A 21,885-nucleotide genomic window follows, 5' to 3' on the forward strand; every position below is an offset into this window, starting at 1 on the left:
TATTGCAAAGTATGATTTTCAAGATTTCGTATTGCAAAGTATGATTTTCAAGATTTCGTATTGCAAAGTATGATTTTCAAGATTTCGTATTGCAATTTAATTCGCCTTGCTCTCGAATTCACGCTTTTATTAGTACGAGAGTTTTTCCCTACTACACTGCCGAGTGGGGGGGTTGAAATTATTTGTTTTTTGCGAATTGCGTGTCTCGTGCGCTCTTCTAACTACACAGAAAAAAATGTGTTAGGAAATTGAACACAATCCCTGAACATCTTCATGCAACACTCTCCTATACATGTTCAAAAATGAGAACATGTTCAAATAGAAATCTGTTCTTTTTTCTAATGCATTCAAGCCATTTTGTGTTTGATTTTGAACGTGTTTTTATTTAAGTGTTCTGCCTCTGAACATGTTAATTATGCAGAAAATGTGTTCAGGAGCTGAACACAATCCCTGAACACCTTCATGCGACTCTTTCTACTATACATGTTCAAAAATGAGCACATGTTCAAGTGAAAATATGTTCACTTTCTAATGTGTTCAAGACGATTTTTGTTTCGGTTTTGAACGTCTTTTACGTGTTAAGCATACACTCTAAGAAAATGGGGCGCGTTTTAACACCTTTAAAAGTAGTTTGGGGCCAAATTTGACATCATTACAGGTGTTCATTTGCACCCCTGAAAGGGTTTAATAACACTTATGGAGCAATTGGTGCTATAAAATGGTGCAACAGAGGTGCAGTTTAACACCTTTTTAACTCTTATATCGAACTAAAACTTAATTTTTACTCTCACATGAGTGTTGTGCAATTCTTTAAAGGGTGCGGCATAGCACCTTTCAGAGTGTCGCATAACACCTTTCAGAGTGTCGCATAACACCTTTCAAAGTGTCGCATATCACCTTTCAGAGTGTCTCATAACACCTTAAAGAGTGGGTGGTTTATTAGCAATCAGTGGTATATTCACAGCAAGGTTCCACTTTGAGTTAAATTAAGAGGAAAGTTCTTACATGCAGAACTATACCGCTTTAAGCAATGCTTGCAGGGCCGGATTAAGAGGGGGGCGAGGGGGCACTGGCCCCCGGGCGCAAGTCTTGTTGGGGGCGCATAGAGTTAAACTATTCCCTCTTAGGGACATTTGCTGTTCTGTTTTTTTCGACTAAAGGGGGCGGCCCCCGGTGCAAAATTGCTTAATCCGGCCCTGAATGCTAGTTCTAGCATTCAGTGTGAAACTGCATAAAAGTTGGTAATTTTTACCGACTTAATAGCCTCTGAAAAAGGCAGAAAGTTTTTAATTACTATAATTTCATCGGGTATTAAGTTGGTTTTGGAGGCCATAATATCCAAGCAGTAGATATAAACGTTCTTGTTAAATTTAATAATCTCTTTTCACTAAGAATTTTTCGAGCACCAGAAACGCGTTTGACCTAATCTACTCTACAATATTTAAAAAAAAATTTCATTTTCTACTCTAATGATTCTCAAAATAAAGATAAGACATGTCACAAAAGTTGGCGTCTGTAGTCGCCCTACTAACATAGTCTCGTTTTTTTGTGTCGCACAATACTTTTAAGAGTATCGCTTAACACTTTCAAGAGTGCAGTAGCGTTGCTAGGGTTTGAAATTTGGGGGGGTGGGGGGGGTTTAAGTTTATTATTCGTATATTAAAGATTTACAAACTTTTATTAATAAAGAGTACGGAACCGATCAGTTAGTGACTATGAGACAATTGTGGATGAAAGAATTTCACTCGTCTTTTATAAGTTCAGTTTCCGTTTGCTTTTAGTCCCCACTACTGTTTGATATTGAAATTCATCTCTACAAAGATGAAACTGAACGAAATTATCATAATAATTTTTTACACTATATTGCTACAAAATTTTAGGGGATACGAGCAATTTTTTAGTAGAATTTACGGATTATTTTAAGGGGGCTAACTTTGAAATTTTAGGGGCGCTAAAGCCCCCAAAAAGACTTAGCGACCCCACTGCAAGAGTGTCGCATGACGCTTTTAAGAGTGTCACCTAACACGTTTCAGAGTGTCGCCTAACACGTTTAGCAGTGTTTTACAAAAGTACAATACCCTCTGATTACGAATTTCTTTGTTAATTTTATTTAAAGGATAAAAATATATTCTTTCATGAATATCATCTTTAAAAAATGCTTAACAATCAAGTTTTTCAATAATTTTTTACTGTTTGTATTGACTTTAATATTAAAACATTAATGAAAATGAAAGACCTTATTTAAGAAACCCGCAGTACTATAATTTTCCATTTTTAATTTCAAAACGGTTTTAAAAAGTTTTATTTTACACCGAATTTACACCTTAAATTGGCCCCACAAAAACTCAAGGTAATAAAACTCTCTTTGGGTGTTTTTAAGGTGTAAAAAAAGTGTTTTCTTAAATTACACTTCCCTTTCTTAGAGTGTACGAACATGTTAAGTACAGTCGCCGCAATTAAAAACTTTCTCTCTCGCGACGTCTTGTTTCAACAATAAGCCGCAAATTATTGATCTGATACAATTGATAAAAAAACTTATCGTATATTGTTGTTTTAATAAAGATTTGCGGCTTATTGTTGAAACAAGACGTCGCGAGAAAAAAAGGTTTTAATTGCGGCGACTGTACCTCTCTCATTCTAGAGTCCAAGAGAGATATGTACGAGAATTTCTTACTTGTAATTAATAATTAATAGGTATTACTGTACTGAGGTTTAAGTTATTTTGCTAGTAAAAGGACTATTAAGTATTGAAATATATATTTGTCTTGTAATAGTTACTTAAAACTTACCCACAAAAAGGATTACACCTTTAATATTCTGAAGGGCCAAGGCTTAAAAATCCTGCCCAAAACTTATGTGCTGTTACTTTCGGGATCGGTTTTCTTATTAGCACATTAGCAGCAGTAAAGGTTGCAGACGAATTTTAGGGAATATTAAAATTTCCCAAACATAAGTAAATGCAATTGCAAAAATGCTTTGTCAGAGAGTTCGTCTCATCGTCTGCGCTTTGCCAAGAAACGTTTTCAAGGCGTATAGTTAAATTAAATTCGCATTCCAAATATTTATTATTTAAAAATATGCTTACCAGTCTGGTGATTATTTTAGAGGGGTCTAAGTTTGAAATTTGGGGGGGGGGGAATAGGGGGCTTTACCCCCCCCCCCCCCCCGAAAAAAAGGCCTAGCGACGCCACTGAATCATTGAATTGTATAATTACTTCAAGTTTAAATTCATTCCTGGGCGACAAAGAAAAACCATGGATATAAAGAATGCGCGTGAGGAAATAGGTTTTCACGCTATATGATAAGCAACTTCCTATCTCCGACGGGACCTTATTCGGTGTATACTCTGTTCCAGCTTTAGTCGTCAGCACGCACAAAGCTACGTTACATAGAGATCTAGCTTAGAGTGTGCTGAGAACCAAAGCTGGAACAGAGTATATATCGAATAAGCTTCGACGAAGTACGCCTTCAACTACAAGGTTTACAGAACATGAAAACAAATGATCGCGTTCGCTGTTCCTAAATTTTTAATGCGTTCATTGTGAAAGTGTTAAGATTTTGTGTTCAACTGTTACAATTTTTCCAAATAGAAACAAAAATTAGAAGTTGAACGCCAAAATTAAGCGAAGTGTTCAATAAATTACACTTTTTCATCACTTAAACATATCAAGAAACCAAAATCTGATTTTTGAACACAAAAATGTGTTCAAATCATTAACACACTTTTTTCTGTGTACCTCAGTTTCAGATATTTTTATTGCCATTGTTGCCAATGTTAAAAAAATAAAATCTCAAAATGTATCAAAATCAAGAAATTTGATTTTGGTCTTTAAAATCAAAACTAAGAAAAACCATATTTTTTTTATGATCTCATTTTAAAGATCTCTCCAAGAGGTATCTAACGATGGTAAAATATTCCAATATATCACTTGTCCACATGACCAAAACCCGCCTGGAATGGAACCCCCCGAAATAATAATTTTCATTTTATATTTTTAATAACTTGACAATGCTTCGTGATAGAACCTCGCTGATTTCACCGCTGAATAGCCCTTGCTTTACTGTGCAAGGCGGCAAAATTGTGTTAAGAAAAAATCAAAAGAACAGAAGTTATGGCTCCTTAAGTAAAAGGGTCCAGAAATGAAAGAATATTTTTTAAAAATAGTGGGTTTTTGAAAAATTGGCATTATTCAAAAAGTTCTCAAAATTTTAAGCTAAAAACTTGGAAACCTTAGTTTCTTAATGGTATCTAATGGTGTACCAAATTTGAAAAAAATCGATTGACCCATGGTGACATCACTGGTCGAAATCGCATGGAATGCCCCAGAAGTTTCGCGTGAACTTCTCCAGAAATGAGTTTTTCTCGATGGAAATGGTACTTATTGGCGAGTAAAACTAATTAACAATTAGTTCTAATTATTGTTCATCATTTTGATAGGATTTAATGGGGAAAAAGATAAAATCAATTTTGCAGATTTTAAATTTTCTGAAACTTCTCCAGAAATGCGTTTTTTCTCCATGGAAATGGTACTTATTGGTCTCTAAATTTAGTTAATAATTATTTCGAATTACTGATCCCGACTATAAGTCTAATTAAAGTTTCCAATTATGTAAACTTGGATTTCGACCCTTTGGCTACGTAAAACAAGTTGAAAATATTCTTCAACTATTATCACCTTAATAATTATTATAAGAAATTTGACAAACACCTTATGAGACACGATATTAATCCTAAGTAAAACTACACAGAAAAAAGTGTGTTAATGATTTGAACACATTTTTGTGTTCAAAAATCAGATTTTGGTTTCTTGATATGTTTAAGTGATGAAAAAGTGTAATTTATTGAACACTTCGCTTAATTTTGGCGTTCAACTTCTAATTTTTGTTTCTATTTGGAAAAATTGTAACAGTTGAACACAAAATCTTAACACTTTCACAATGAACGCATTAAAAATTTAGGAACAGCGAACGCGATCATTTGTTTTCATGTTCTGTAAACCTTGTAGTTGAAGGCGTACTTCGTCGAAGCTTATTCGATATATACTCTGTTCCAGCTTTGGTTCTCAGCACACTCTAAGCTAGATCTCTATGTAACGTAGCTTTGTGCGTGCTGACGACTAAAGCTGGAACAGAGTATACACCGAATAAGGTCCCGTCGGAGATAGGAAGTTGCTTATCATATAGCGTGAAAACCTATTTCCTCACGCGCATTCTTTATATCCATGGTTTTTCTTTGTCGCCCAGGAATGAATTTAAACTTGAAGTAATTATACAATTCAATGATTCAGTGGCGTCGCTAGGCCTTTTTTTCGGGGGGGGGGGGGGTAAAGCCCCCTATTCCCCCCCCCCCAAATTTCAAACTTAGACCCCTCTAAAATAATCACCAGACTGGTAAGCATATTTTTAAATAATAAATATTTGGAATGCGAATTTAATTTAACTATACGCCTTGAAAACGTTTCTTGGCAAAGCGCAGACGATGAGACGAACTCTCTGACAAAGCATTTTTGCAATTGCATTTACTTATGTTTGGGAAATTTTAATATTCCCTAAAATTCGTCTGCAACCTTTACTGCTGCTAATGTGCTAATAAGAAAACCGATCCCGAAAGTAACAGCACATAAGTTTTGGGCAGGATTTTTAAGCCTTGGCCCTTCAGAATATTAAAGGTGTAATCCTTTTTGTGGGTAAGTTTTAAGTAACTATTACAAGACAAATATATATTTCAATACTTAATAGTCCTTTTACTAGCAAAATAACTTAAACCTCAGTACAGTAATACCTATTAATTATTAATTACAAGTAAGAAATTCTCGTACATATCTCTCTTGGACTCTAGAATGAGAGAGGTACAGTCGCCGCAATTAAAACCTTTTTTTCTCGCGACGTCTTGTTTCAACAATAAGCCGCAAATCTTTATTAAAACAACAATATACGATAAGTTTTTTTATCAATTGTATCAGATCAATAATTTGCGGCTTATTGTTGAAACAAGACGTCGCGAGAGAGAAAGTTTTTAATTGCGGCGACTGTACTTAACATGTTCGTACACTCTAAGAAAGGGAAGTGTAATTTAAGAAAACACTTTTTTTACACCTTAAAAACACCCAAAGAGAGTTTTATTACCTTGAGTTTTTGTGGGGCCAATTTAAGGTGTAAATTCGGTGTAAAATAAAACTTTTTAAAACCGTTTTGAAATTAAAAATGGAAAATTATAGTACTGCGGGTTTCTTAAATAAGGTCTTTCATTTTCATTAATGTTTTAATATTAAAGTCAATACAAACAGTAAAAAATTATTGAAAAACTTGATTGTTAAGCATTTTTTAAAGATGATATTCATGAAAGAATATATTTTTATCCTTTAAATAAAATTAACAAAGAAATTCGTAATCAGAGGGTATTGTACTTTTGTAAAACACTGCTAAACGTGTTAGGCGACACTCTGAAACGTGTTAGGTGACACTCTTAAAAGCGTCATGCGACACTCTTGCAGTGGGGTCGCTAAGTCTTTTTGGGGGCTTTAGCGCCCCTAAAATTTCAAAGTTAGCCCCCTTAAAATAATCCGTAAATTCTACTAAAAAATTGCTCGTATCCCCTAAAATTTTGTAGCAATATAGTGTAAAAAATTATTATGATAATTTCGTTCAGTTTCATCTTTGTAGAGATGAATTTCAATATCAAACAGTAGTGGGGACTAAAAGCAAACGGAAACTGAACTTATAAAAGACGAGTGAAATTCTTTCATCCACAATTGTCTCATAGTCACTAACTGATCGGTTCCGTACTCTTTATTAATAAAAGTTTGTAAATCTTTAATATACGAATAATAAACTTAAACCCCCCCACCCCCCCAAATTTCAAACCCTAGCAACGCTACTGCACTCTTGAAAGTGTTAAGCGATACTCTTTAAAAGTATTGTGCGACACAAAAAAACGAGACTATGTTAGTAGGGCGACTACAGACGCCAACTTTTGTGACATGTCTTATCTTTATTTTGAGAATCATTAGAGTAGAAAATGAAATTTTTTTTTAAATATTGTAGAGTAGATTAGGTCAAACGCGTTTCTGGTGCTCGAAAAATTCTTAGTGAAAAGAGATTATTAAATTTAACAAGAACGTTTATATCTACTGCTTGGATATTATGGCCTCCCGACCCGATGAAATTATAGTAATTAAAAACTTTCTGCCTTTTTCAGAGGCTATTAAGTCGGTAAAAATTACCAACTTTTATGCAGTTTCACACTGAATGCTAGAACTAGCATTCAGGGCCGGATTAAGCAATTTTGCACCGGGGGCCGCCCCCTTTAGTCGAAAAAAACAGAACAGCAAATGTCCCTAAGAGGGAATAGTTTAACTCTATGCGCCCCCAACAAGACTTGCGCCCGGGGGCCAGTGCCCCCTCGCCCCCCTCTTAATCCGGCCCTGCAAGCATTGCTTAAAGCGGTATAGTTCTGCATGTAAGAACTTTCCTCTTAATTTAACTCAAAGTGGAACCTTGCTGTGAATATACCACTGATTGCTAATAAACCACCCACTCTTTAAGGTGTTATGAGACACTCTGAAAGGTGATATGCGACACTTTGAAAGGTGTTATGCGACACTCTGAAAGGTGTTATGCGACACTCTGAAAGGTGCTATGCCGCACCCTTTAAAGAATTGCACAACACTCATGTGAGAGTAAAAATTAAGTTTTAGTTCGATATAAGAGTTAAAAAGGTGTTAAACTGCACCTCTGTTGCACCATTTTATAGCACCAATTGCTCCATAAGTGTTATTAAACCCTTTCAGGGGTGCAAATGAACACCTGTAATGATGTCAAATTTGGCCCCAAACTACTTTTAAAGGTGTTAAAACGCGCCCCATTTTCTTAGAGTGTATGCTTAACACGTAAAAGACGTTCAAAACCGAAACAAAAATCGTCTTGAACACATTAGAAAGTGAACATATTTTCACTTGAACATGTGCTCATTTTTGAACATGTATAGTAGAAAGAGTCGCATGAAGGTGTTCAGGGATTGTGTTCAGCTCCTGAACACATTTTCTGCATAATTAACATGTTCAGAGGCAGAACACTTAAATAAAAACACGTTCAAAATCAAACACAAAATGGCTTGAATGCATTAGAAAAAAGAACAGATTTCTATTTGAACATGTTCTCATTTTTGAACATGTATAGGAGAGTGTTGCATGAAGATGTTCAGGGATTGTGTTCAATTTCCTAACACATTTTTTTCTGTGTATTTATTAAAATTTTAAGGATTTGTTGTAAATGATAATTACAAGATAATTATAAAACTTCTTCAGGTGTTTAATTGTGATAATCTAACCTTAGGTTTAGCAAGATAAAATGTAGGCCCAAAAAGTTTAAAAAAAAGTTTTGTTTTTGAAACCTATTCAAATTTGTTATCTTATCTTCACACTACCTTTCAGCCTTTGCTAGTGCTGTAAAGTTATGTTGTGAAAAAGTGCACCCCTTGGTTGGGAAACCTTGGGTCTAACTCGCAAAAAATTATCCACCTCGTAATGTTAAACTCCATATAGATTAAAATTACGAGATTGGATTGAGTATAAATAGAAAATCCCTGATGTGATTTATTTAATGGGTATGAAATTATGAATATAAAATACATGACTGGAATTTCTTAATAAAATTATAGAGATTTAAGTAGTAAACTACACTTCCTTAAGGATGTCCAAGGGTGAAACATTTTTAAATATCGTGGAATAATTATTAGAGTGGTTGAATAGATCGGTTTTTATCCTGATTAGTTTTTTCAACTCAAATTTCTTATAATAATTATTAAGGTGATAAGAGTTGAAGAATATTTTCAACTTGTTTTTACGTAGCCAAAGGGTCGAAATCCAAGTTTACATAATTGGAAACTTTAATTAGACTTATAGTCGGGATCAGTAATTCGAAATAATTATTAACTAAATTTAGAGACCAATAAGTACCATTTCCATGGAGAAAAAACGCATTTCTGGAGAAGTTTCAGAAAATTTAAAATCTGCAAAATTGATTTTATCTTTTTCCCCATTAAATCCTATCAAAATGATGAACAATAATTAGAACTAATTGTTAATTAGTTTTACTCGCCAATAAGTACCATTTCCATCGAGAAAAACTCATTTCTGGAGAAGTTCACTTGAAACTTCTTCTACACTTCTAAGGAATCTCAGGCATCCAAAGAATGATGAAGTTTCGAAGATTTTTAATATAGAAAAAAAGGTTTCAGTTTTTTTTACTGTGTCAAATTATCGGTACTTATATTTCATGTTATATACTTCGCCAAGAAGTTTCTTTACAAATACCATCGTACTTGGTCCTCGACGGGGTGTGTAAAATATACCGCCGATGTGAAGAGAGGTTTGCGCGGCATGGAAAAGGCACACCTCCTTAAAACTCGACGGCCCGGGATTCTTCGCACTAAGCCTTGGTCGTCGACGAGGTGTGCAATACACGGCCGGTCGGAAGAGAGGTGTGCAAGGGCATGAATGATAGCACACCTCGTACAAAAAGCAAAATTCTTTAAGTACATCAGTTTTGTGGCTTCTGCGGAATATCACGCTCCAAATATATGATTACAAGTTTCATAGATTGTTAGTACTTATAAAATTCGCAAACATTTTTTTTCTTTTCTTATACCTTCGAACATAACTTTAGTCATCGGACTTCTCAACGGGGTGTGTAAAATATACCGCCGATGAGAAGAGAGGTGTGCAACGACATGGAAAAGGCACACCTCCTTAAAACTCGACGGCCCAGGATTCTTCGCCTTGGTCGTCGACGAGGTGTGCAAAATACACCGCCGAGGAGAAGAGAGGTGTGCACGGCATGGAAAAGGCACACCTCCGTCGACTCAGGATTCTTCGCAGCACAATTCTTTAATTACATTAGTTTTGTGGCTTCTGCCGAATATCACACTCCAAATAAATGATTACAAGTTTCATAGATTGTTAGTACTTATAAAATTCGCAAACATTTTTTTCTTTTCTTATGCCTTCGAACATAACTTTAGTCATCGGACTTCTCAACGGGGTGTGTAAAATATACCGCCGATGAGAAGAGAGGTGTGCAACGGCATGGAAAAGGCACACATCCTTAAAACTCGACGGCCCAAGATTCTTCGCCTTGGTCGTCGACGAGGTGTGCAAAATACACCGCCGAGGAGAAGAGAGGTGTGCACGGCATGGAAAAGGCACACCTCCGTCGACTCAGGATTCTTCGCACTAAGGTTGATAGAAGTCCTCGTAGTTCGTACAGATACCAAAATTCTTTAATATTCTCTAATTACTCTGAACAACGTTATTATTTCAATTGATATTAATTTAAATGCTGTATACTAAGCTTTTGTGCATCGTTCTGACAGCTAGGATGTATAGTACGAGTTTGCAGTGTGAAAAATGATATTCAATGTACGAATTAGCGTTTTTCAGAAGAGTGTGTAAAGTGTGCTAGTGTGTAAGGTGTGCCTTTTAGGGTCCATCCCTGTCTTATTTCCTAGCCTGCCCGCAACGCAAAATCGCAAAATTCGCCAAAAAAAGAGGAAAGAAAAATTTCCTTTTCCGCAAAATTTTGCGAAAAACGCACGAAAAACGCCCAGTGAAAACCGATTGTAAGGTATGCTTAACATTTTATAATGATTTAGTTGTAAAAATTATTATTTTTGAAGTTTCTAGTGTTTAATTAATATTTATTTTATTTCTTTATCTGTTGGTAGATTATCCCGAATTTATTTAGTCCAACAATGAATGAAGCGAATAAGCCTAGGCTTAAGGTGTTCCTAATGACAAATGTCAGTAATTTTATAAAATCATCAGAGGATAGACTTAATTTTCATGCAACAATGTTTAAGTCAGAGAGTGTTAATGCGTTTATTTGTAAATTAACGGCGCTTTTTGATAAATTGAAAGAAGAATTTAAGCCAGCAGAGCCAAAAACAAGAAAAAGGAAGATAAATCAAGAAAAAGAAGGGGAAAATGTAGAGAATGAAGAACAATTATCAAAACTGCGTACGAATAAAGCTATGGCCAGTTTAACAGTTTCTTATTTTAAAGAAGCAATAAATCTCAAGAAAGAAGTAGAATTAACCCAGTTTGACCATGTCGATGCTTTTAAGGTCCTTAATACTATCACATCCAACACATTCATTTTTTGCAAAATTCTCTCAAAATCTCCGGAAAAGCTGCAAAATCTTGATGACATTGAGAATACCCAATTAAAGAAGAGTCAATATGAAGTTCCAATACCAGAACACCTACATGAAAACTGGGGTAACGAACCTGATACTGGATTATATTTACTTGGAGGAGGTGCCATGGGCGAGATTTATAGACGAACGTTATGCCACTAAAACAAAAAAAGAAACTTAAAACAACAATTAGCAGACAATGCATTGAACAAGTGCACGGCTTTGTTGAGAACGACAGCTTCTGAAAAAGAAAAAGATCTGCCAATAGAACTCAAGAATAGAGACAACGGCAATATGTGTTACCCAAAAACCAGTTTTTTGCCATTTATCAAAAGTCTAAACAAAATAGTGGCTAGTTTGCTAATAAACATTCTTTACTCAAGTATGGGACAAAAATGATAAAGGTATTGTCATTTTGAAAATGGTAGTTAAACTAGGGCAGGTCACTTCTGGTTAGGGTGTGTTGTAATCAAAGTAAAACCATTTAATCAATCTTAACATGATTTATTCAATATAAACACGATTAAAACCATCTAAGCGCAATTAAATCAATTTAAACATGAATTAATAGGATTAAGTCCGTTGAGGACGTTAAACAAGGAAGTGATCTGCATGTTTAATGAGTTTTTTGGGATCTTAATTACAGTTTTAATTTTGACGCGGGTGTGTGCGGAAGAAAGTTTTGCCTTTTTAAAATCTGAGCAGCAAAGGAAACTATTTTATCAAGCTCTTCCAGAAAACTTTATAGACAAAGAAGTTTTGGAGCATTTTTACCAAGAATGGAGTCGTAAAATGGTACATACAAGAATTCAGGAGTTCGTTTCCAGTAACCGCAAAAACAAAAAAGGCGGGCAAACTTTGAGGGACCAGCTTTTTCGAGGGGTCGGACGTTCGGCATTTTAGTGTACGGGATTTTGAGATTTCAAGATTTTGACAAAGATTTTGAGATTTTGCCGCAGATTTTGAGATTCTGACTCAGATTTTAGAAATCTGGAAATCTAGTCCAAGATTTTAAGATTTCGGGATTTTAAAGGAGATTTTCAGATTTTGAACGCGATTTTCAGATTTCGAAGAAGATTTCGGGATTTTGTTCAGGATTTTCAGATTTTGAAGGAGATTTCGGGCTTTGGAACAAGATTTTCAGACTTTGAAAGAGATTTTCAGATTTCGAGGAGATTTTCAGATTTCGAGGAGATTTTCGGATTTCGAGGAGATTTTCGGATTTCGAGGAGATTTTCTGATTTTGATATTTTAGGATGAGATTTCGCGATTTTACGTTAAGATTTCGGGATTTCTAGATTTTAATGTGAGATTTCGGGATTTTAGGTGAAGATTTCGGGATATTCAGACTTTAAAATGGGGATTTCGGGATTTTCAGATTTTAAGGTAGGGATTTTGGGATTTCTAGATTTTGACGTGAGACTTTAAAATTTTCAGATTTTGACGTGAGATTTTAAGATTTTTAGATTTTGACGTGAGATTTTAAGATTTTTAGATTTTGACGTGAGATTTCGGGATTTCGAGATTTTCGAGAGAGATTTTAAACAGATTTCAAACGAAGTGTACGGGATTTTGACAAACGCCCGACCCCTCGAGCTTTTTGCTCTAAAAGAACGGGGAAAACAAGAACGCAAACCAAAAATTAAACAAGCTAGAAAAACCAAAGAGAAACAAGGAAAATCAGTTGCTTGCGAATCTCAATCAAAACTTCAAATGTTGCAATCCATGAAGAAAAAAAGAACCTCAAATAACGGCGCTAAACAGACTGATTCCATTAAAACTATTAACACGGTATGTTTTCCACTAATAAAGGAAGGAAGAAAGCCAAGAAAGGCAGCTAAAGAAAAATCAGATGGAAAATTGTCCCAAACCAAAAGTACAAAAATAAATACACGTAGAAAACCAAAAACGGATGTAATTAGTCAGAAATGTGATACTAAAAACTCTCTTAAGGTGGAAGTCAAAGGTTTTAGCTTCAAAAAGGGTCATTTTTTTGTCAGTAGTTTAAGTGAATGGTTTTTCATAGAGCTTCACGGTTTTTTTAAAAATTACTTTGAAATCTTTTCTATCAGTGGAGCTTAAAGAAAAAATTTAGCATTATTTTAAAATTAGTTACAAACATTTATTTCAAGTAGTATTTTTCTATGTCGTTTGTCGATACCTCTCATCAACCCGTAAAGCTATTTCTTCCAAATAAATTGCATTTTATAGCTAATCTAAATATCTATCCACACAGTTTCTAGAAATGTTTAATTCTAAGTGGTTATTTTTTAATCTTAAATAAACCTAAAATAGCGATAGTTCGGCTAAAATCCAGAGGATGTCGCTACCCTAAAGATTTTTTTTTCTATTCGCTATCTTCATTGGGATCTTCGAAACCTGAAGAAAGGATGTGTCTTACCCTTTGAAACCCCTTTTATCGTAGAGAAACACCTTCCTTTATCTATGCTCTTATCACCTCAAACATCGCTGACGGATCCGCTAAACTCTGTCCACTATAAAATTGAGTTGTCCCAACACAATGGCGAAACGTGTAAAGATGGCACCATAACGCGTTAGCACCAGCATCATTCTTGTACCGTGTACTTCGATTACAAGAAGAGGATAGACCCTTTCGACGAGAAAAAACCGGTTGCGGGGGAGTGGGGTCAAAAAGCGAGATGAAAGGCAGAGTTTTACCCCGCGCGTTTCTCTCTTAGAATTATCAAAATGGTGTATAGACCATTTCGATGTAACTGAAAGGGAAAGACATCGAGATAAAACTTTGCATTCTCCCCTTTTACGGCCGATACAGAGGGTTGCCTACCCCTATTTTTTACGTCGAAATGGTCTATTCTTTGAAAACGCCAAATTTTCCCCAGGGAATTTTAGGGAAATTTTTCGGGTATTTGTATGTTTTAGCAGCGTGTAAAGCGATCATTTTGAGAGGTTTCTTTCGCGGCGTACGATACTTTTATGGGATAGTGAATAGTCTAGTTTTGTACTTGTTGAAGGCAAAATGGGTAGTAAAGGTAGAAAGACTTGTCGGAAAGAACGTTCCCGTAAGCCTCGTTATCAAAAGTTGAGGAAGAAGCTCGCTTTGACTTCTAATTTACAACAACAGTCCCAAACGTAAGAATATATATTCAACCCAATAACCAAAATTTAATTAGAGTAATATATATTGAACTTTGTTGCATTGAAATTAGGCAATCGGAGGTGGTGGCTGAAGAAGCCTCGCTATCGCGAGAACCTGAAAATATAGAACAGTCAAGTTTTAGCAACTCTTTTGAAAACAATGAAACTGTTGAAGAAGTCTCTATGTCGCAACATTCTCAAAATATAGACCAGCAGTCGAGTTCTAGCAACTTGTTTGTAAACAATGATATTGCAGTTTCCGAGGAGTCAACTGCGGTGGATTCTTCAGAGGAAATAATTTCAGAGAATTTCGAGTCTTATATTGGAATTGATGAGAGAACCCTCCCAAATTTACTATATGAACCATACACACCTCCACAACGGAAATTTATACTGCCAGAAAATTCCAAAACGTTCACGGAACTAAATGGAAATCGAATAGTGGACATCAAGCACTTTATACAATCGGTTAGGTCATTGGACGTACACCGGTGTGAAGCCAGCAAAAACGGCGCCTTCGTTTTTCATATAGAAACTAGAAAAGGGCTAATCTCCGAGCTGACTTTCAAGTGTGACAAGTGTAAGGAAGTCAAAATTATAACGACGACGAAACTTCACGACTCAATTAGTGGCAGGCCCAAAATTCACCATCATGGAGCCAGTCAATCCTCAAATGATGAAAAGAAAATTCTGTCTTTGAACGCCTTATCAGTTTGGGGTTTCGTTTCTATCGGTAGTGGTTACGAAAATATGGATGAAGTGTTGTCGGTAATGGGTATTCCGAATATGTCAAAGCCAACGTACCTAAAAAAAGAGGCAGAACTCGGACAGGTAAATTATTTATATAATTCATCAATATGCATCTAAAAGCTTTAGGCTACAAGGGCTCTTTTACACGAAGTCACTGAGGCGCACCAATATTTGTCTCGATCTAGTAACGGGGATGCTTGCATATAAATACTTTATTATATTTCAAGCCCATTCCATTGGCACGCGTAAAGTGACCTCGTGTAAATGAGATGTGCCGAATTCCCGAAAAAAAAAATAGTCGAATGTCCGACCTCTCGTTCAAATTTTCAAAACACCGCTCCAACATATATGCTTATTTAATTTTAAAAATTTTATAGTTATGGGATTCCGCCTTGGCAAAAGAAATGATTGAAACAGGAAAACTACACAGAAAAAAATGTGTTAGGAAATTGAACACAATCCCTGAACATCTTCATGCAACACTCTCCTATACATGTTCAAAAATGAGAACATGTTCAAATAGAAATCTGTTCTTTTTTCTAATGCATTCAAGCCATTTTGTGTTTGATTTTGAACGTGTTTTTATTTAAGTGTTCTGCCTCTGAACATGTTAATTATGCAGAAAATGTGTTCAGGAGCTGAACACAATCCCTGAACACCTTCATGCGACTCTTTCTACTATACATGTTCAAAAATGAGCACATGTTCAAGTGAAAATATGTTCACTTTCTAATGTGTTCAAGACGATTTTTGTTTCGGTTTTGAACGTCTTTTACGTGTTAAGCATACACTCTAAGAAAATGGGGCGCGTTTTAACACCTTTAAAAGTAGTTTGGGGCCAAATTTGACATCATTACAGGTGTTCATTTGCACCCCTGAAAGGGTTTAATAACACTTATGGAGCAATTGGTGCTATAAAATGGTGCAACAGAGGTGCAGTTTAACACCTTTTTAACTCTTATATCGAACTAAAACTTAATTTTTACTCTCACATGAGTGTTGTGCAATTCTTTAAAGGGTGCGGCATAGCACCTTTCAGAGTGTCGCATAACACCTTTCAGAGTGTCGCATAACACCTTTCAAAGTGTCGCATATCACCTTTCAGAGTGTCTCATAACACCTTAAAGAGTGGGTGGTTTATTAGCAATCAGTGGTATATTCACAGCAAGGTTCCACTTTGAGTTAAATTAAGAGGAAAGTTCTTACATGCAGAACTATACCGCTTTAAGCAATGCTTGCAGGGCCGGATTAAGAGGGGGGCGAGGGGGCACTGGCCCCCGGGCGCAAGTCTTGTTGGGGGCGCATAGAGTTAAACTATTCCCTCTTAGGGACATTTGCTGTTCTGTTTTTTTCGACTAAAGGGGGCGGCCCCCGGTGCAAAATTGCTTAATCCGGCCCTGAATGCTAGTTCTAGCATTCAGTGTGAAACTGCATAAAAGTTGGTAATTTTTACCGACTTAATAGCCTCTGAAAAAGGCAGAAAGTTTTTAATTACTATAATTTCATCGGGTATTAAGTTGGTTTTGGAGGCCATAATATCCAAGCAGTAGATATAAACGTTCTTGTTAAATTTAATAATCTCTTTTCACTAAGAATTTTTCGAGCACCAGAAACGCGTTTGACCTAATCTACTCTACAATATTTAAAAAAAAATTTCATTTTCTACTCTAATGATTCTCAAAATAAAGATAAGACATGTCACAAAAGTTGGCGTCTGTAGTCGCCCTACTAACATAGTCTCGTTTTTTTGTGTCGCACAATACTTTTAAGAGTATCGCTTAACACTTTCAAGAGTGCAGTAGCGTTGCTAGGGTTTGAAATTTGGGGGGGTGGGGGGGTTTAAGTTTATTATTCGTATATTAAAGATTTACAAACTTTTATTAATAAAGAGTACGGAACCGATCAGTTAGTGACTATGAGACAATTGTGGATGAAAGAATTTCACTCGTCTTTTATAAGTTCAGTTTCCGTTTGCTTTTAGTCCCCACTACTGTTTGATATTGAAATTCATCTCTACAAAGATGAAACTGAACGAAATTATCATAATAATTTTTTACACTATATTGCTACAAAATTTTAGGGGATACGAGCAATTTTTTAGTAGAATTTACGGATTATTTTAAGGGGGCTAACTTTGAAATTTTAGGGGCGCTAAAGCCCCCAAAAAGACTTAGCGACCCCACTGCAAGAGTGTCGCATGACGCTTTTAAGAGTGTCACCTAACACGTTTCAGAGTGTCGCCTAACACGTTTAGCAGTGTTTTACAAAAGTACAATACCCTCTGATTACGAATTTCTTTGTTAATTTTATTTAAAGGATAAAAATATATTCTTTCATGAATATCATCTTTAAAAAATGCTTAACAATCAAGTTTTTCAATAATTTTTTACTGTTTGTATTGACTTTAATATTAAAACATTAATGAAAATGAAAGACCTTATTTAAGAAACCCGCAGTACTATAATTTTCCATTTTTAATTTCAAAACGGTTTTAAAAAGTTTTATTTTACACCGAATTTACACCTTAAATTGGCCCCACAAAAACTCAAGGTAATAAAACTCTCTTTGGGTGTTTTTAAGGTGTAAAAAAAGTGTTTTCTTAAATTACACTTCCCTTTCTTAGAGTGTACGAACATGTTAAGTACAGTCGCCGCAATTAAAAACTTTCTCTCTCGCGACGTCTTGTTTCAACAATAAGCCGCAAATTATTGATCTGATACAATTGATAAAAAAACTTATCGTATATTGTTGTTTTAATAAAGATTTGCGGCTTATTGTTGAAACAAGACGTCGCGAGAAAAAAAGGTTTTAATTGCGGCGACTGTACCTCTCTCATTCTAGAGTCCAAGAGAGATATGTACGAGAATTTCTTACTTGTAATTAATAATTAATAGGTATTACTGTACTGAGGTTTAAGTTATTTTGCTAGTAAAAGGACTATTAAGTATTGAAATATATATTTGTCTTGTAATAGTTACTTAAAACTTACCCACAAAAAGGATTACACCTTTAATATTCTGAAGGGCCAAGGCTTAAAAATCCTGCCCAAAACTTATGTGCTGTTACTTTCGGGATCGGTTTTCTTATTAGCACATTAGCAGCAGTAAAGGTTGCAGACGAATTTTAGGGAATATTAAAATTTCCCAAACATAAGTAAATGCAATTGCAAAAATGCTTTGTCAGAGAGTTCGTCTCATCGTCTGCGCTTTGCCAAGAAACGTTTTCAAGGCGTATAGTTAAATTAAATTCGCATTCCAAATATTTATTATTTAAAAATATGCTTACCAGTCTGGTGATTATTTTAGAGGGGTCTAAGTTTGAAATTTGGGGGGGGGGGGGAATAGGGGGCTTTACCCCCCCCCCCCCCGAAAAAAAGGCCTAGCGACGCCACTGAATCATTGAATTGTATAATTACTTCAAGTTTAAATTCATTCCTGGGCGACAAAGAAAAACCATGGATATAAAGAATGCGCGTGAGGAAATAGGTTTTCACGCTATATGATAAGCAACTTCCTATCTCCGACGGGACCTTATTCGGTGTATACTCTGTTCCAGCTTTAGTCGTCAGCACGCACAAAGCTACGTTACATAGAGATCTAGCTTAGAGTGTGCTGAGAACCAAAGCTGGAACAGAGTATATATCGAATAAGCTTCGACGAAGTACGCCTTCAACTACAAGGTTTACAGAACATGAAAACAAATGATCGCGTTCGCTGTTCCTAAATTTTTAATGCGTTCATTGTGAAAGTGTTAAGATTTTGTGTTCAACTGTTACAATTTTTCCAAATAGAAACAAAAATTAGAAGTTGAACGCCAAAATTAAGCGAAGTGTTCAATAAATTACACTTTTTCATCACTTAAACATATCAAGAAACCAAAATCTGATTTTTGAACACAAAAATGTGTTCAAATCATTAACACACTTTTTTCTGTGTAGAGCGACAACTGGCTATCGACAACGGCGATTTAGAAGATGGAATACCGTTTATTACGGTGATTATTGACGGTGGCTGGTCGCAACGAAGCCTCGGACACAGATATTCAGCAAAATGTGGCGTGGCTTGCGTAATTGGCGCCAAAACGAAAAAACTATTATTTATTGGGGTAAGAAACAAGTATTGTTGCGTTTGCTCCATGTACAAAGAAAATCCAAACCCACCCCATCACAAGTGCTTTAAAAATTATGAGGGATCGTCTCCCGCTATGGAATCTGATATTTTGATTGAAGGTTTTCAAAAGAGCAAAGATATTCACGGCGTGGAATACAGAACAATTATTGGCGACGGTGATTCTTCAGTGCACAAGAAATTGAAAGAGTCCGTTTCTTACGGCGCAAAGATAAAAAAAAGTGAATGCGCGAATCACGTTGTAAGAAATTATCGATCCAAGTTATATAATTTGGCGAAATCAACTAAAGAGCTTTCTCAGGTTAGAATAGTGAAGATGGGGAAGGGTGTAAGAGGCGCTATTGCTAATGTGGCGAAAGAAATGAAAAAAGAAATATTTGAGAACAAAAACAGTACAGAGAAAACCTTGGACCTCGCTACAACTTTTAAAAAATTCGCGGACCAGCTAAGAATGGACGTGAGAAATGTTCATTGTCACGTGTTTGGGCGCCACACATGGTGTAGGGCTTACTATTGCAAAAATGTTGGAAAAGACAACTCGAAGCATTTATCCAAAGTCATAGACATGAAATTGTTAGAAGCGTCCCAACGGGTTCAAGATCTGGCTTCTTCTCTTCTGGACAACGAAACAAACAACTTGGCCGAGAACTACATGTCCCTGGTCGCAAAGGCCGTCGGTGGGAAACAGATTTGTTTCAACAGAAGGGGGTCTTATTTTACCAGGTGTACGGCGGCTGCCTTGCAATTCCATTTAGGAAGAGAGTGGCATGTAAAAACAGTCAGAGCTATAAATAATGCCAGCCCTTACCAAACAATTAAAAATCACGCCTCCAGAATTGAAAAACAGAAGAAGTTGAAGAAGAGGTCACTAGCGAAAGAAATGGATGAAATGGAAGAATCAGTGAAAACTAGCAATGTCGACCCGAAGAATTATGGTCCACATTCAGAGAAGCCAGACATGGATACGGAAAATATGGAAAGAAGAAGAAATGAAATTTTGAAGGAATTGTCAGTGACCCCGGAGGAAAGAAATGTCATAGAAAGAAGTACAGTAGACCAGGCTGCATGTGACGAATGGAAAATGCAAAGGTCAAAGCGCCTTACCGCTTCAAATTTCGGGAAGGTTGCTAAGAGAAAGCCAGATACTGGTTATGGTACGCTAGTGCAACAATTAGTTCATCCGAAGACATTTTCAAGCTATGCTATTGAATGGGGCAAATCGAAAGAAAAGGATGCCATAGAAGAGTACCAGACAATGAAGAATGTATCGGTAAAGCCAAGCGGATTGTTTGTTGATTTGAAAAATGGGTACTTAGCCGCTTCTCCGGATGGCCTAGTTGGAAATGATGGCATTATTGAAGTAAAATGTCCTCACTCAGCTCGACATATCCATCCACGTGACGCACCATCAAAACTACCAGCATTTTGCTCAAAGCTGTTAAATGGACATCTTCAATTAAAGAAAACCCACGATTATTATATTCAAATCCAAGGCCAACTTCACATTGCAGAAAAAAACTATTGTGACTTCATAATTTGGACCCCTCGGGGCATGGAAGTAGAAAGAATTTTCAAAGACAATAAATTCTGGGAACAGAAGCTAGAAAAACTAAAAGAATTTTATCTAAAATGCATGCTGCCCGAGATAATAGATTCACGGTATTTGCGATCAATGCCAATACGTGAACCCGAAAATCTACTCGGAAATAAAGAAAAAATAAAAGCCAAGGTACATACTGAAACCAAAAAAGTGACGAAAGGGAAAGTTTCAAACAAATGTCAAAAAGTGGAGAAGGATTCTTCGAAACCAAAAACAAAAAAGGGTGTTTCTTGCAAACCAGAAACAAAAAAGGTAGTTTCTACCAAACTAAAAACAAAAAAGGGCGTTTCTTGCAAACCAGAAACAAAAAAGGTAGTTTCTACCAAACTAAAAACAAAAAAGGGCGTTTCTTGCAAACCAGAAACAAAAAAGGTAGTTTCTACCAAACTAAAAACAAAAAAGGGCGTTTCTTGCAAACCAGAAACAAAAAAGGTAGTTTCTACCAAACTAAAAACAAAAAAGGTGGTTTCTTCCAAACCAAAAACAAAAAAGGCGATTTCTTCAAAACCAAAAATCAAGGCGAAGGTGTGTGTTAATTCACAAAACAAGGCGAAACCACTAAATGAAACAAAACCCCAAAAATTTGAAACTATTCGGAAATCATGGAAACGTAAATCCAATCAGCCAAAGGATGTGGGTAGGATAAAGCGCGCCAAAAATAACCATTTCTGTAAAGGAAACTTTTTTTTTCCCACGTTATGCTGAAAATTCCAAATTTTTTAAAAGTCTTGTCCCAAATTTATTTCTACTTTTGAAACCGATTTGAAAATGAATTAAAAATTATTTCGTCACCATACGCAAGTATATTTATTGTACTTTCTTAGCCTCATCGTATGATGTATATAAACGATTGTGCTCTTAGTTGACTAGAGATGTTTCCAGAAAAAGGGGCTCAGGAAGGTTTTGGTAACCGAAGGGAATATGGAGTTTACGAAATAAGGTCGGGAACACCAAGGTGATAGGTGAAATCCTAAAACACCTGTCAAAGCTACTAAAAGATAACATAGTTCACTCTAAATTTCCATGGTCACTAAGTAGGTGGGTAAGCTTTATGCCTATGACAGAAAGAGCTAACATGAAGAGTAGATTACTATAAT

The 21,885-nt window shown here is 35.8% G+C and overlaps 3 long non-coding RNA genes across 6 annotated transcripts; 1 reads left to right on the plus strand and 2 right to left on the minus strand.

Annotated features, from left to right (window-relative positions):
* Positions 1 to 2,089: 2,089 nt before the first annotated feature.
* LOC149682834 (uncharacterized) lies at positions 2,090 to 3,724 on the minus strand. 2 transcript variants are annotated; one of them, XR_016384133.1, is made up of 2 exons: positions 3,086 to 3,724; positions 2,090 to 3,000 (listed from the first exon to the last, which is right to left on the minus strand). It is a non-coding gene; the product is annotated as an uncharacterized LOC149682834 (long non-coding RNA). The 2 variants fall into 2 exon arrangements; XR_016384134.1 differs by having other exon boundaries at positions 2,090 to 3,005.
* A 1,595-nt stretch (positions 3,725 to 5,319) lies between these two features.
* On the plus strand, positions 5,320 to 6,387 carry LOC149682835 (uncharacterized). Of its 2 annotated transcripts, none has more exons than XR_016384136.1 (2): positions 5,320 to 5,391; positions 5,472 to 6,387. It is a non-coding gene; the product is annotated as an uncharacterized LOC149682835 (long non-coding RNA). The 2 variants fall into 2 exon arrangements; XR_016384135.1 differs by having other exon boundaries at positions 5,330 to 5,391; positions 5,477 to 6,387.
* A 10,512-nt stretch (positions 6,388 to 16,899) lies between these two features.
* On the minus strand, positions 16,900 to 18,987 carry LOC149682836 (uncharacterized). Of its 2 annotated transcripts, none has more exons than XR_016384137.1 (2): positions 18,347 to 18,987; positions 16,900 to 18,261 (listed from the first exon to the last, which is right to left on the minus strand). It is a non-coding gene; the product is annotated as an uncharacterized LOC149682836 (long non-coding RNA). The 2 variants fall into 2 exon arrangements; XR_016384138.1 differs by having other exon boundaries at positions 16,900 to 18,266; positions 18,347 to 18,393.
* Between the last annotated feature and the right edge of the window lie 2,898 nt (positions 18,988 to 21,885).

The sequence above is a fragment of the Phalangium opilio genome, unplaced genomic scaffold, assembly GCF_054372755.1.
Source record: "Phalangium opilio isolate 3A_F unplaced genomic scaffold, DU_Popi_V2 ptg000037l_1, whole genome shotgun sequence".
Lineage (NCBI taxonomy): Eukaryota > Metazoa > Arthropoda > Arachnida > Opiliones > Phalangiidae > Phalangium > Phalangium opilio.